The following is a 17419-nucleotide window of genomic DNA, read 5'->3' on the forward strand; positions in this document are numbered from 1 at the left end:
ATATTTTTTTTTTTTTTTGGGGGGGGGGAGGTGGATTTCCTCTTTAGGCCTAACTGAATAATATGGTAATTTCTTTCGTTGAAATTATCACATTTCAAGTGTTTGCTTCTGTCGTTTTATCCTTTACTACCGTAAAACTGATTAAAATCGTTTTCTGAATTATAATGCCTTCTAATGTTACCGATACTAGTTATTTCTTTAATAATCTGAAAGATTTGATTGATCAAAAATGAAAAAAGGGCCCTAGTTCTTGTTTTTCCATAGTCATGGTGCAGAGATAATGATCAATATCAGCAAAAATATGCAGGTCTAGTTTTTGCATTATTTCTGAGTTACTGGAATAAGGGGCAGCATAATTAGTCTTAAAACATCTCCCAATACAGTGTGGATGTATTTTCTTCTTCTTCTTTTTTTTTTTGAAGTTTCTGACTTCTTTTAATCATGACAATGATCTTAATTCCAAATCATCCTGCTTGTATATATATATATATATATATATATATATATCAATCATGGAGCTTTCAAAACGGCATCCAAAATCTTGTCGCATGACTCGATAACTTCTATTGCCTGCGCCTACATGGATGAAAAAACAATAAAAACAATCGCCTCGTGAAAAAGCAAGAGTACCGCTTACACTTATACGTGCATATTTTTTTTTTTTTTTGCCTTCTGAATACCTACTTCATTAAACAAGAATATAGCATAACAATTATTTACATACAGTGTATCAACAAACTTTCCTGTTTTGTGAAAAGTACATATTTCCTCCACTTGTTGAAGACATAGTTAAGAATGATATCATTCCCCCTGCTTTCCGGAAGAGATAAGTAGAGTGCTTTTTCAGAAGATATGTTGAATTCATTGTATAAATTTCTTTCCTGTTGCACTCTTCTCACCCAGCAATGGCAACACCGAGATGTTAAAGGTTCTTGACAGTTTGTCAGATTTTCCTCAATTTTCACAGATGTATTCTATACTAATATAGCAGCATTCGATCCATCTGAGAACATATAACTTTTAACACAAGACTCGGCCAAACCTTGCTTATGTGAATGCTAATGTGTTGCTTCTCTATTTTTTTTTTTTTTTTTTGGGGGGGGGGGTGGGGGGGGGGAGGTGGACTTGTATTTAGTAAAATGACACTTTGTCGCCTCAAACGTGTTTATCCCTCCCCCCCCCCCCCCAAGTGAGTTGATTTTTTTTATCTTTCTTTCTTTATTGTTTTTACTTGACGGAGAGAACACTTTTTACACCGGTACTTCAAAAGAGCATTTGGCTCCTCACTTAAAAAGGCATTTTACCGTTTTTTTATTTTTTTTTTGTATGTTGTTCTTTTAATTCTAAAAGACCCAGCGGTGCAAACAGAATCAAAATTTCATAACGATTAAGTCCGTAATTTAATGTTAAAAATGGAACTTTTTAGGTGAGTATTATGCTAATGAGCTGACGAGCCCGGATGTTATGATGTCACAGGTGCTCTCACTATTACTGATTACAAGTGCTTGCATACGCGTGCGTTAATTCGTATCGAGTAGCAGACGACGCTTAGGCCTAATTTAGCTAGCAGGCGGCGCTTGTGTACTGTTCTATCCATGTAGATATCTCAAATTTCACTAAACCAAATCGCACCAAAATTACAGGATATACTTCATAGCATATTTCAAAGTATTCTCTTATATTTGAACGAAATCAGTAATCGAAAAGTATCAATATTGACGCCGACTTTCAGGTCGTCACTCAAAAAACAAAAAAAAAAATCACTCTTCGCGAGAGATCTTGGCGAACGCAAGATGCACAATCTAGAACTGAAGTTAGCCGACTAGTACTGTGCGAACGGGGAATTTACGCGAGAACTAAACTCAAAAGTGTAATGATTTTTGCGACTTGTGTGATGTAGGAACTACATTTTTCATTCAACTTACGACAAATAATTTGTAAATTTATTTATTGCCTCCGATTACTTGAAAGATTTGTCTCATGATATTAAATGGCTAACTTCAGTCTGTGCGTGCGCAGGATAGACACGACTAGGTAGGGCCTGGCCGCAATCACTCATGTTAGTCGTAGAGCAGATTATTTTTAGCGACGCCGACAGGAAAGTCGACATCTACACTTACGCTTCCCGACATGTGATTTGTTTCAAATTAATGTGAGCTTTTGGATATGAATCATAAAGTACTTCCTGTGAGTTTGGTGCCATTTGGCAAGGTGAATTTTGAGATATCTACATGGATACGGAAGTACGCTAGCACTATACCTACACCAGCGCTGGGATCGCGAAGCGGCGACACTGTGTTAGAATCTGCGTGGTCAGGCCACTCTTCCGAGGGGTCCTAGAGTAGGCCTACTGAAACAAACTGTTAGATCTAACATTAGTCCTTGGTGTAAAGAACATCACTTGAGATTTACTCGACTACAAAACATCGGAAATCCATAAAGCAGATACCTTACCTGAAAATTCAGCACAGGAACAACAGTGCCTGCAGGACAAGGGTCCAGATCTAGATCTGGGGTCTGGACTTTCGTCTGGACTTTCTTCAAGTTCTGGCAGCAGGGTATGTAACGTTACGCTGTGCCTTAGCGCTGTGCACATACTACAGCTGCAATGTCGACGGTGAGTGAGTGTAGGGCGTACTCATCAAAACTTGGACTGCCACGTAGAACCTACTCCTTGACTGCTCAGTAGTCCTAGTCCTAGTTCTAGTATTTCAGAGTCTATGTGTACTGGGTACCGTTTTCATCTCACTAAGCGTAAATCGTGCGTGCCGTTGAAGAGAGTCTATCTACATTTGGATTTTCGAGATTCACTCAGCCCTCATCTACGTTAGATAGTTTGAACTGGCGAACCATCGCTCGATCATGATCATCAATGCGTAACGTTACTTACACACGGTCTTCTATGGGCAGCACGTTCGGATAACGATGCCAATTGCATTTTGCATATCTGGAATTTCCCCACAAGTTTTATCCAAATAAAAAGCTGTTGAAGAGCTTGCTTTTAAAGATTAATAGATATTGTTTAACATATTTATTATAGCTCCATATTGCAATTATACTAAATAACAGCTTTTGGAGTGCTTCGTGTGAGATTTTATCAGTAAATTGGCATTATGTAGTTCGTCTTGCTTAAATGTCGGAGTTGTGCATAAAGAGCACCTGTGACGTAGGACAAATTGCGTGGATCGTTCCACGGCTTGCTCGTTTTCATTTTTTTCAAAAAATCATTACAGGCTTATCCTGGGTTTTACAATCCTCTCTTTCCAGCAGTAGGCATCAAAAATGTAGATTAGAATTATCAGACAATTAGAAAATGTCAGTACAGTTTTCTTTTAAGGCTTTTCCCACTTATCCACATTTATGTAGAGCCGCAAGCCACATTTCAACAGAAAAGTACCGCTGTAGGAACGAACAGTCTTTCCAGAATCTTCATTCACATTTGACGATGCCCAGATACTTATTGTGCATACCCACTATTTCATACCGATGTGAATGAGGGAATAAAATTACCACCATCAAAGAAATTGATCATTTTGTCGTAACGCGTACACAATGTGTCCAAGAATTGATATCACCCTTCAATAAAACACTTAACTGTTTTTTTCTTTCTCTCATGTGCAGAGCAGCAATGAATAACGCAATGGGGTCCTAGTGAAATCATAGACGGCGAGTTGTAATGTTCTTAAAATATTCTGTAGATTTTGATTTTTTTTTTTTTTGTGTGCTATTCCCCTATTTTTGGGGTGCTGAACACGAATCTATTTGTTGCCATTTTTCTAACAGACGTCTTCAGCCGTTGCCATGGCAACGCATTATTTTCCTTAAAAGAATATGTATTCTTCATTAAACATCATAAAAACATGTAAACACCAAAATATTTCATTATAAGCCCTCTTTAATCAGATTTAAAAAGAATACAATTTCTATGTCATGGTTACCTATAGCAATGATGGTTACCATGGCAACAACTATTTATAAAGAAAAAAATAATATTTTCATGAAAAAACAAGAAAAATGACAAGACTGAGTGGAATATTTATCAATAATTACTCTCTTGACTATCAGCTTATTTCTCCACTATGTTCATTTCATGTCATTTTCGTTGCTATAGCAACAACATGACAAAAGCTGCCTTTTAAAGAAAAATAAGCATTGCGATTGAAAAAAAGCAAGAATGAGATACGTCGGTAGAAAATAAATTTCTGTATAGTGAGATTTTTTGTGCTATTTCCTTTATTTTGGGGGTGCCGAAACACGAATCCACCTGTTGCCATATTTCAAAATGACATCTTTAGCCGTTGCCATGGCAACAAATTGTTTTCTTTGAAAGAACATGTATTTTTCATTAAACATCATATAGACATGCTATAAACACCAAAATAAGTCAATATAAACATATCACTTCAATCAAATTAAAAATCACAATTTTCCGACTGTCACGGCAACCTCATAGCAATGACGGTTGCCATGGTAACAGCTATCTTTTAAAAGAAAATAAGTTTTTCATCAAAAGCATGAAAACATAAAAAGTTTGAGAAGCATTATCATTACAAATTACTATGATAATTATCAGCTTTTTTCACTATGTTCATGCCACATTATTATCGTTGCTATGGCAACAACATGATTTTTTCCCCAGAAAGGAGAAGTATCTCATTAAAAGAAAAAAAAAATGAATAAATGATCAATTTTTGTAGAGTCTAATTTTTTCCACCTCATTTATCTATTTTAGGAATGCTGAAAAAAAATCCACCTGAGGCTACTTTTCTGAATGATGTCTTCAGTCGTTGCCATGGCAACAAATTATTTTCTAGAACATGTGTTCATTCATTAAACATCACAAACATATGTTTTTACTGCCAAAATATATCAATATACACATTTCTCTTCAATCATTAAAACAATCCCCCTTTTCAATTACATTGTTACCTCATAGCAATGACAGTTGCCATAGTAACAATTTTAAAAAAGGAGATACTGCTATGTTAATTAAAAAAAGTGAAAAATGACGAGATTGAGTAACATATTCATTACAAATTACTATCAGCTTTTGTTGTTTTCACAACGTTCATTACACATCATTTCTGTTGCTGAAGCAATAACATGAGAAAAATGTTTTTTTTTTTTTTTTCAAGGAAAAAGTTCTATAGCAATCTGTTGGAAATTGCTATAGGGGAGGTATCATAGTCATTTAAGGTTTTCCAATGTCGTGGAGACATTAATGCTGAAACAGAATACAACATGACGAGAAAATTGGAACTTTTGTGGAGGTTTTTACACATTTGAACAAAAAAACTTTTGTGGAGGTTTTTTGTTCAAGATTTTAGAGAGAGTTGTGTTTTCGAGACTCTCAGACTATATGCTGGAACATGGTCTATTCGATCCTTTACAGTCGGCTTATCGCCCTCACCATAGTGTGGAGACCCTTTTGATAAATGTTTCTAGTTATATTTTAAGGGAAATGGATTCCGGATCCGTCACAGCAATGGTTTTGTTGGATCTGTCTTCGGCCTTCGACACTGTAGATCACAGAATTCTTGTCAATACACTTAGAAGTTTGGGTATCCAGGGACAAGCTCTCGAATGGTTTAAGTCATACCTATCACACCATTCACAGTCTGTTCTTTTGAATGGTGTCATATCGTCTTCAAAGCCATTAGGCTGTGGTGTACCTCAAGGCTCTGTTGGCGGGCCCACCCTTTTTTCTATCTATTTGATCGGTCTGTGGAAAATATTTCAAAGGCATTCTGTTCGGTATCATCTATATGCAGACGACATACAAGTTTTTGTATCTTTTCCACCACATCAAATCCAAGCATCTCATGCACTGCGCTGTCTAGAAAATTGCATCATTGATATTGATGCTTGGATGAGGTCTAACTCATTGTTTCTTAACCACAGCAAGTGTGAATTTATCCTTTTTGGTTCTAAATCTCACTTGAATAAGTTGGATATTAATTGTATTTCGATTGTAGGTAATGATATTCCTCTGTCAAAGTCATGTCGCAATCTGGGTGTTATGTTTGACTCTCACATGGCTATGTCCGATCAAATCACCAACATTTCTAAATCAGTCCGTTATCAATTGCGCAATATTGGTTTTATTCGCAAGTATTTGACTCGCTCTGCCACGGAAAAACTTGTTCATGCACTTATTTCTTCACGCCTTGATTTTGGTAATGGTTTGTTTTTTCAATCTACCAAACTCGCAAATTGCCCAATTACAAAAGCTACAAAATGCCGCTGCACGTATTGTTTCTTTGTCAAGTAAACGCAGTCATATCACACCTATCCTGAAGAGTCTTCATTGGTTGCCTGTACAGGAGCGAATTCGGTTTAAGATACTTCTTTTGGTTTATCATGTTATTGAGGGAACAGCTCCTGATTACAATGTTTGTTTGTTTCGTCAATACCAACCTTCACGAACTCTTCGATCCTCAACTTCAGGTCTCTTACATATTCCGTTTTCTAGGAAATCTTGGGGGGAACGTGCTTTCGCTCACGCTGGACCAACACTGTGGAATTCACTTCCTCGTGAGCTGAAAGACTCAAGCTCTATAACATCTTTCAGGAGTAATTTAAAATCCTATTTGTTTAGCAGTGCATTTTGAAGACCAGTGTCTTTTGAAGACAGACTTTCATGTCTTTTTTTTTTCTGCTTCTTCATCTTCTTCTATTACTGTGATGTACTTGTATTTTCAATCTGTTTGCTTTGATGTACCTATTGTAAAGCGCCTTGAGCATTTAATCAAAGTGGAGAACGGCGCTATAGAAATTGTATGTATTATTATTATTATTATTTGTATTGCTTGTTATTTGTATTTTATATTCCCTAGGTATTTCTATGGTTAAAAAAATAAAGTTCCTTAACATGTTGTTGCGATAAGAACTGAAATGATGTTCCATGAACAAAATTATGTATGGCTAATAGTCTTGCTCATTTGTAATACTTCAAAATTTAGGCCATAATTTCAAAATTTTTTCTGAAAGATTTTTTTTTTAAATTGATGCATTTCCATGGCAACCATGTTAAATATTACCCATTATTACGGATATTTAAGATTTTGAAGGGGCAATGTAATCAGAAATTCAGGAAGCTTACTAAACTTTTGTGTTTTTACTTATTTGGTTTTTGGTTTTTTTCAGTATAATCTTTTCTTCCTTATCTAATGATTAACATTTTTTTTTTCTTTAAGAAGCATCTTTTTTTCATGTTATTGCTATAGCAACAAATACGATGTAGAATGAATATAGTGAAAAAAGAACTGATAGTAATTTGTTATTAATATGTAACTCCATCTTGTCATTTTTTTCATGTTTTTTCATGAAAATATTATTTTCAGAAATAAATTGTTGTTACCATAACTGTCATTGCTTTGAGGTAACCATGAAATCGAAAAGTTTTGATGTTTTACTAAATTAAAGAGACATGTTTATCTTGACACATTTTGGTGTTAACAGCATGTTTTCATGATGTTTAAAGAACACGTGTTCTTTTAAAGAAAATAATTTGTTACCATGGCAACGGCTGAAAACGACGTTTGAAAAAATGCCCACAGGTGCATTCCTGTTCAGCATCCCCAAAATAGAGGAAAAAGCATAAAAGATTTAAACTTTACAGAAATTCATCATTTGTTTAGTTTATTCTTTCCTTTTTAATGAAACAGTTCCTCTTTCTATAAAAGAAAGTTTTCCTCATGTTGATGCCATAGCAACGATAATAATGTGGGATGAGCAGAGTGAAAAAAAGCTGATAATCATAATAGGACCGTAACTGGTAATGGATAACTACTCAATGTTTTCATGTTTTCATGCTTATTGTTTATGTTCATAATATCTGCTGGAAATTACAGTATGTTTTTTATAATGTATAATGAGGAATACATGCTCTTTTAAAGAAAATAATTTGTTGCCATGGCAACGGCTAAAGATGTCATTTAGAAATATGGCAACAGGTGGATTCGTGTACGGCACTCCCAAAGTAAGGGAAAGAGCACAAAAAATCTAACTCTACAGAAATGTATTATCTACCGATTTATTTCATTCTTACTTTCCTTTTTTTGAAATACCTTTTTTTTTTCTTTGAAAGGCAGCTTTCGTCATGTTATTGTTATAGCAACGAAAAGGAAATGGAATGAACATAGTGGGAAGAAGCTGTTAATCATAATAGTAATTAGTAATTAACATTTCACTCTCTCTTGTCATATTTTTTAGCTTTTTCATGAAAGTATCACTATTTTCTTTAAAAATAGTTGTTACCATGGCAACCATCTTTGCTATGAGGTAACCATGGCATTATAAGAATTGTGATTTTTTATTTGATTAAAAGAGATGTTTATATTGACTTATTTTGGTGTTTACTGCATGTTTTTATGATGTTTGATAAAGAATACTCGTTCTTTTAAAGAAAATAATTCATTGCCATGGCAACGGGTGAAGACGTCGGTTAGAAAAATGGCAACAAGTGAATTCGTGTTCAGCACCCCCCCCCCAAAAAAAAAGAGGAATAGCACAAAAAATCAAAATCTACAGAAAATTTGAAGAACACCCCAACATTGTGACAACTCGCCGTCTACTAAAAGATGCATATGTACAAATTAACAGGACTTTTTCGGTTTGTTCGTTTGCGTTGATAAACATTGACCAACTCCTGCTATCCTATAATCCTGACAAGACACTCGTACAAAGGTGTTTTGTAATACGTATAGATATAAAGGCATTGTATGTTTGTATGTCCATGAAGTGAAGTGAATGTACATTTGTCAGTCAGCGTTATACATAATAACAGGGAACTTTCGCAAGCACAACGCGGCCGCAAGTTGAGCATGCTGTGTGCAAAATTTGCTTCTGCGCATGCTCAAATTCGAAAAACCTCTCTTCCTGGGGAAAACGAGAACGGTTCTCGGCCGAAATAGCGTCCGGTCCCGATTGGGCAAGATTGATCTTTGGACGTGGCAGTTTTTCAATCGATTATGCGAAATGTATAACAATGTGGATCAATAAAGACAGTGATTGAATTTAATAGAGTACAACAACTTTTGTCGGAATTATGTGCTTTTGTTTATTGTCGGGCTTGATGTTGTTGCTCTGATGTGCGGATTCAATGTATTCGAGGACCCCTGAAGGTGCGCCAACGGAATGCATTACTACAGTATTTTAAGGAGTGTCAGCATCTTCTTTATTCGGAAGGCGGACGTTGTTTTAACATGCGGGGGAATAAAGGACGATCCACAAAGACAAGCATAGACATCATCGTCAAGAGCGTACCAATCTCTTACTCTTATGGCTGCATTGACTTATCAGACCAAAGGAGAACTGAGACAATTTCATTGTTCACAATCTCATGTTTTATAGAGTGCATGGCGATGTGGTGTTTCCATTTATTTGACCTGTACTGTCAAACGTACATTTGATTAAAGCATGTGGGTTTGACCGAACTACATAAGGACTGCCACACCGGACATGTAGCTACAATGTACATATGCACTGATGAAGTTTGCTCCATTTGTGACGATCGATGGACTCGTGTATTACACAATACAGAGCTCACCAGATAACGAGGGATCGCTCTAACAAAAACGCGATTTAGGTGCAACATTTTCAATATAACATTTTTTTTTACTTGTTATTTTAGCTGATTAATTAAAACTTATATACCCCACTTTCACCGGAACACATTATCACCTACAACATTTCCATCATCCTTCATTAATGTTTCAAGTTTCTTTATTTCACCAAAGCAAGGAACACGTTAAAAACAATTACATATATCAATATTCGGATATGATTACAAACATATCAGTAAGACAGTGAAAAGGAACAAAATACATAAATAAATTGACAATTACACGTACATAGGTTAACAGTTATGCTATGGTAGGTAGCAGCCAGAAAGGAGATGTCCCTTATTTATAGCTGACCTAGAATAATTCATTCAATTTCAATTATATATAATGTGTTCCAATGAAAGTAAAAACGTTAGAACAGGACAAGACAAGACAAAGCAAAACATAAAATGACAATAATACAGGATGTCTTGAAACATAGGGGAGAAAAAAATATACTCCTGACCTTAATAAATTTGGCTGTAATTATGGAGAAGAGCTTTTTTTTTGTAACCAGATTTAAACGTATTCAAAGAGTTAGCATTACGAATTGCACAGGGGAGAGAATTCCACAGGGTAGGACCAATGTAAATGATAGATCTTTGATAAAAAGAAGTACGAGATAGAGGTAGGTGAAAATCATTGGCAGATCGCGTGCTATAATTATGAATTTGATTATTAAAAGTAAACAAATTTAAAAGAGTCTTTGGTAATAAACGATTTTTACACAAATACATAAAAATTCCACCTTGATATTTGTACATAATTATCATTCAACCGCAATATCTTCAGGGATAAGAACAGTGGTTGGGTGTGGGCAAGAAGAGAGGCATGGGAAATGATTCGTATTGCACGTTTTTGAAGGACTGAAAGTCTTTGAATATAACATTCGTGACCATTGCCCCAAACAGTTATTCCATAGTACAAATGAGGTAAAATTATGGCATTATGAATTGATTTTAAAACAGACATTAAAACATTAAAACATTACACCAATATTTTTTGATAATTTATTACAAACAAAATTAATATGATTCGACCATTTCAATTTATTATCTACATGAACTCCAATGAATTTCAGTGAAGATGTCTGCAAAATTTGAGAACCACACATGTTAATGAATACAGTGTCGATGTTACATTTTTTCTTTGTAAATATCATAAAATTAGTGCCTTCAAATAATACCTAAGTGCATAGAAGTAATTTTCTTGCTAGAAAGGTTATTTTGTATAATATAGTTGCTGCAAATTTGTGCAAAACATTTGCTGTTTGACAGCAGAACTACTCAACCGAGTGGCAGTTCGATGGCGGTCGTATGTCGAGAACCGTCTACTCACGCCAGAATGGTGCAACGAAACCCAAACATAAGGAATCCTTATGCCCTGCCCTGAGAAGGCAACTTGGGCTTCTCGTCAAGGTTCCTTGTTTTCGCCTATAACGTATAAGGCAAGACTTGTACAAAATCGCCAAGCCTCATTGTCTACGACGAAAATGCTAGAAGGCGATTTGTACAAACATAATTATTTGTGGTATACCAAGGAGGTTCAAGAGAATGGAGTCACAACTGACATATTTCCTTTAGGCGTTTTCATATCAGCTCGATGTTTCGAAATAGCGCGCTATTTTCTGACTTGCGAAATTAACCCGATCACGAAATAGCGCGCCAATTTTATCGCTCTGATCGAGAAAATTTCTCGAGTCCAAATCGCGAAATTTTGGAAATAGCGGGATAATTTGCAAACTAGCGCGCTATTTGATCATGTGAAATCGCCTCAAGAAATTAGCGCGATGCATCCCATCATGCCTAGCGTGTGTGACGGGGGAATCGCAGTTCTCCCTGGCAGTGAGCAGAAGAAATGAACGGTTCCTTCTCTTCACAAATTCGAAGAATCGTTCACGATTCCTCTCCTCACGGCGTCTTCTCTTTCGCATGATATTATGCAGGGTTTCGTCAACTTCCATGACCGATGAATGAATACAATAAAACACAAAACTGAACAAATCTAGAGCAGGAAATCAGCGAGATCGGAACAACTAATACACAAAACGTGCGTGTAGTGCAATCGATCAGTTGGTTGAGGCAACCCGCACACAAAAATGGCGATCACGCAGGTATTTTTTTATTTTTTTTTTTTTAAAGAGCACGCTCTATCCGACACTGTTTGCGCATGCTCAGCTGCCGAATTAGCTTGAAAAAATTTTGGGCTAATTCTCTTCGTGCTGATGTGAATAGGAAATGAAATAGCGCGCTAATTTGCGATCGCGAAAAATATCTCGAGCTTGGATTTTTATCGGGCTGATGTGAAAACGCCTTTTGAAGTCAGGTTCGATGCAGCCACTAGAAAGTATTTGAAGCATGTGGCAAACTGGATCTGCAGGTAGGAAGACAAATGACTCATGTCTCATTGCATAATCATCAGCCACTTTCTAAGGAAGATATGTCTTTGTGATGGTATTTTTGGCTATCCCTACTTATAAAAAATAGGTGATAATGGGAAAGACATGGGGATGCGCGAATAGAAATTGCGCAAAAATGATGAAATGAAACTGAAAATTACTCGACTGGCCGTGCTCAGCCACTAATCTGATATATCTATTAATAAATAATTATATTCGAAGATTATTCCATATCAGTTTCAGAAAAGTGATAAAACCGGCTTTCCAGGAGGATACAGTTTTAAACACTTTTGCACATACATCAGGAAGGGATTGACCTTTCTTTAATGTGCTTTATTATTAAGTGAAATTTCGTTTCATTTAATAGATAAACAAGCAAAATATAGCCAACATTAAGTTAACGTACAAAATGAATCTTCAGATTGCTCAGCAAGACGGCGGCATCAAACCCCGTCATCAATGGCACAGATGTACCCGTGGAATTCTTTTGTACGTCAATAGAAAAGTGAAAACTGTTTGAATAATTACAGCCAGTTGGAACTCCAACTCTTAAACCTCCTTAATTGGGTATACTTTGCAATACATGTATACATACGAAATGTTGTGCCTCTGTATATTCGTCTTGTCCTTTGTTTTCTTCCGGTTTCTCCACCCCCATTCATGATTACAAGTTGCGTTGAACTTCTTGATTGCAATCTTTAAACTGTGACACTGTTCATTCAAACAAACATCTTTCTTCACAAAATCAGAGTGCTATGAACTTAGGAAATTATGAATGCCAACACATTTTCAACTTATTTCTTCAGACGCAAAAAAAAAAAAAAAAAATCACTGCTTTGATAGCTCGGGTTTGATACATGGCTCAAATGATCAATTTTTGTTGACCGGCATGTTGTCATATAGGCGTTGACTGAAAAATTACTGCCATATTGGGAAACATTCCTTCCCTATTCATTTATTGTTAGAAAGAAGATGGGAAAGTGGTATTTCAACATTGACATTAAGACAAACTATTCCGGAAACAATCACTTGGAAATAATTTTGTTTATAGATATTGTGATTATGACATTACATCAAGGAAATTCCAAAATTTAGGACCAGCAGATTTAAAAATAGAATGGATGAGAATGGTTGAAGTTTAATAACTGCAAGTGAAAAGCATTCAATTGACGTGTTGGATACTTATGAATTGATTTGGTTTGTTGCTGTTGTTGTTTTAATATGTTCGAAAAAAAAATAGGACGCAGAGTCTGATATTGTAGCTCGTGCACAAATGTCTGACCGAGGAAATGACGGGAAAAAAAAATCAGTATATGTTATTGTTTTTTTAATGAAACATCTGTATGAGCTAGCTCTCCATGAAGTATGACAAAATATTCGTAGAGCTTTTTTTTTTTCAAAGAGATATACTCATATCAAATTACTGAGAAATTGCATGCGTGACCCCATGCCAAAATATCATAATCTAAGTAGCGTAAACTCAAAGTAGAATACAAAATTAGAAGGATGGAGGATGGAAATCATTTCATAATCACATAATCACTTCACCTTTGTCAACAGCTTAGTAAGAGGAAGGAAAATATGGAAACTGTCTATGAAGTCACATTATTGTAAGGAGGCCAATTCTTTATACAGGACGGGAAATAATTGCACTGTAGATAGTGATGTCTTAAACACAGTACAGTTGTTAAACGACTTGATAAATATTAAACATAAGCAGCAGCATGTGTTAGCAGCCGTTAATTGATAAGTAGCTTCCACAATTTCTCAACACAGACACAACGGCAACGAAATAAGGTTTGTCGAGTTCACCGCTTCCTGCAAAACTCTCTAAGGTGCTCCATGGGGGACCGGTAGGACCATCGAGATTTGTAACATCATCTAGCCGTTGCAAAGCTTCACAAATCAACGATATGTACGTTCCGAATGTCTTCCCATGGTTTCGAATGACAATTCTACAGATAAAGCAATGTCTATTATGATAGATTGGTAGATGCTCTTAACGCCGCATGACAGGATAAGTTCATCGTTGACAATAGTGTCCAGATCGATTTCTATGTGATCTTCCTCACTAGGTTTACCGTGATAAGTGGAGAGTGTATCACTAAGCAGGGGGCTTGAAGAGAACCACGTGATGTTAGGTTCTGGTTGTGATATCACCGGACAAGTAACAGACACAATTAAACTGTCATTAATAAGAGCACACACCTGCCTAGTTGTAATAAATGGTGGACAAGGGAAATATTCTAGGATAAGGTCTGTCACCAGACGCCCTTCGTTATTGGATGGAGCTGCACAGACTCCATTTTGAAAAGTCACATGATCATCAAGGTCGAGAAGCCAACGTTGGTTACAATCGCAGATGAGTGGGTTATTTTCTGCATTCAATGTAAGATAAAACAACGGCATGTTCCGAACACTGGTTGGGACGATATCCTGACTCAGATTACGTAGATTGTTACTTGTTAAATCCAAATAGGAAAGGTGTGAAAATGTGTTGAGGTGTGTGTTTATATTCTTTACTCCAACTAACTCTATTTCATTTCCTTTTAAAATTAGGTATTCAAGTGGATGTATGATGTCTATCCGAGAACATTTTGACAGAAAAGTAATGCGATTGTAGGATAAGTCAAGGTAACGAAGCTGATGGTACGAGTACAAATTCGGTCGCAGTCAACGATCCTCATCCTATTTCTGGCAAGGTTAAGAGAAGATGCAATCGGCGCAAAGATTGGTGGGATATCCTCTGATTTGCTTGATGTATACTCCATTCTTTCGAGGTTCGGTGCATGTAAATTGTGGATCTTATTTGGAAATGAAAGTTTTGATGTTAACGCAAGTTTTTCAAAGGTAACCGACGCCATACGTTTACTGGCTAAGAGTTGGCTGAAAATGCTGTCGGCGATCATCACTTCCCTCAAAGCAAGATAATCTAAAGGAGGTATTACACATTGGGTTTCATTGAATTCTCCGATAGTCCCTCCAGTAATACTGAGAGATGCCCTTGTCGCTAGAGCAGCGAAATTAATGCAAGTGAGCTCCGCGGATGACGTCAGTAACAGCTTTACCGATTCTGCCTGTTCGAAGAAATGAAAACTATCAGGCAAGAAGCTGCAAGACTGCCTTCCCCTCACTGCTTCCAACACACACGTATTGTAATGGTAGTGCTTCTACAGCAGCTAAATCAACATTTAAGATGGGATTATGGCACAAATTAAGATCAAAGAGTTCTGGACAAAGTTGGGCGAGATTTTGTAAGTTTGTAAGTCTGGTCCCACTCAGATCCAGTTTCGCCAATACAGGAAGGCGAAATTCAAATTCCGAAATGCGGGTTTTCTTAAGGTACAGGTCAGTAATTTGTGGGGTAGTCAAAAACGCCGAGGAATCGATAAAAATTAGTGGGTTGTTACTGAGATCTACAAGCGCTAATCGAGGTGAAATGGGGAATGCATATACCGTTGCAATACGGTTGTGTGTCAAGAACAATGATTCCAAGCTATACACTGCACCAAAGGTGTTAAAGTCGACAAATGTTAATTCGTTTTCAGAAACGTACAATGTCCGGAGGTGCCGAATATCTGTAAAAGGGAACCAACGCCATATATAATTCTGGGAAAGATCGAGGATTTCCAAGCGAACAGGAAAAACTATGTCGACTTCGGTGGACGATATCATATTGTGATGTAAGTTGATAATTTGCAAAACTGGAGTCTGAAATTGCCCACTTATGGATGATATTATGTTTTCCTCTAGGTTTATATACTCCAGACTGGGAAGGTTTTCAAAACTCGAGGCTTGAACTGATGCAATTTTGTTGCCTGCCAGATGAACTACCCTAAGCATTCTTAGTCCGGTGACAAGAGGTACAATGCTCAGTTTGCTGTTCGATACCCGAAACACTGCCAATAGTGATAATTTCGTGACATCGTGCAGTCTTTCCACCTGCGAAGAGTGCGCCGAAAACACTCTTAGAGAGGAATGGTTAGTACACGAAATCGATTTTTCTGTACCTCCTAGGACAACAAATGTTTCAAGACTGTTAACGTTTTCCATGGTTGACACAATTTTGAAATCTCTGTCTGTCCCTTTAACAGAGAGATATTTGAGCCTTCCAAGACCAAACGAGATAAGGCGAATGCTTGGTAGATACAATGTTTGCAAGTTAGGAAATCCATTGACAGAGTAGAGTTCAGTCAATCTATTTCCTCTGAGAGACAAATATGTAATGTTGCTGGAGAAGGTATCAGAGGCAACCCAGACGATTTGATTACCTTGTAAAATCACCGTAAGCAGGGACGGTAGTGAAAACGTCCTAGAAACTATGCCTTTAAGTCGGTTCTTACCAAGTTCGATCCTCTGCAGTTGGAGCAGACCAGCTAAAGAGTATTCGTCAACCTCATCAATTATGTTTGCTTTCAAATTTAAAGAACGAAGACTAATTGGAAACTGATCTGCCGTGAAGCGCTTGATCCGGTTAAATGAAAGAGAAAGATGCTCCAGTCTTGGGACTCCTTTTCTAAGGTCTTTTCCAACATCCGAAATAGCATTTTTCGTCAAATCGAGTGATCTTAGGGAGTAATTATTACTGAAAGTAGGAATACCTGTCAATAGGTTCCTAGCTAGCAATAAGGTTTGGAGCTCTTTCATATGAGTGAACATATTTTTCGAAACATTTCTCAGGGAATTTTGGTTCAGGGTGAGCACATTTGTTGTTGTCAACTCTTCAAAGATGTCAGGTGAAAACTGTTCGTGTCTTTCCACAATATCGACAAATTTGCTAGAAGTGTTACCTCCAAGACAAGGGTAACATTTGGGGACATTACGTACGTTCACGCAAGACACACTTTGCTGACCGGAAAAGCATGTACATATGTCACAGACGCTCCGCTGTGCAGATACCAATGCCAAAAATTCAGATAGCGCCAACAGAGTCAGTAGAAACATAGTAGCGCGCCGTCCGGGCTGCATTTTATTCTCACAAGGCAGCAACGTTTCCGTTTCTTGAAAAATAAACGGGGAAAAGAAAGACATTTCGTAAGCATTCAAAGGCAGGATATGAAAGTATTATGAATACCCAGATCAGAAGTTTAACGTGTTTTTGCTAGTAGTAAATCGTTAGGCTCATAATAACACTATATACAGGCGTTTCATACAAGCGCCAATTACGTTTCATGGTGTCTCTCCTTGACAGACGTTCGTTGAAGAAACAAAGATTTTTCTTAACTGATGTTCAAATTCCAATCGAGCCAGCACAACCCTTTCTTGTGACGCCAACTTTCCAAAATTGAGTCCCCCATGCACGACTGAGATGGCTGAAAGAACGGGGTCCTCTCATACTCTCATACGGATCTGTTCCTCCACAAAAAAAAAAAAAAAACAACAACAACAACAACAAAACTAAATCAAACCAAACTAA

Source organism: Diadema setosum, chromosome 18 (assembly GCF_964275005.1).
Source record: "Diadema setosum chromosome 18, eeDiaSeto1, whole genome shotgun sequence".
NCBI classification, from domain to species: Eukaryota; Metazoa; Echinodermata; class Echinoidea; order Diadematoida; family Diadematidae; genus Diadema; species Diadema setosum.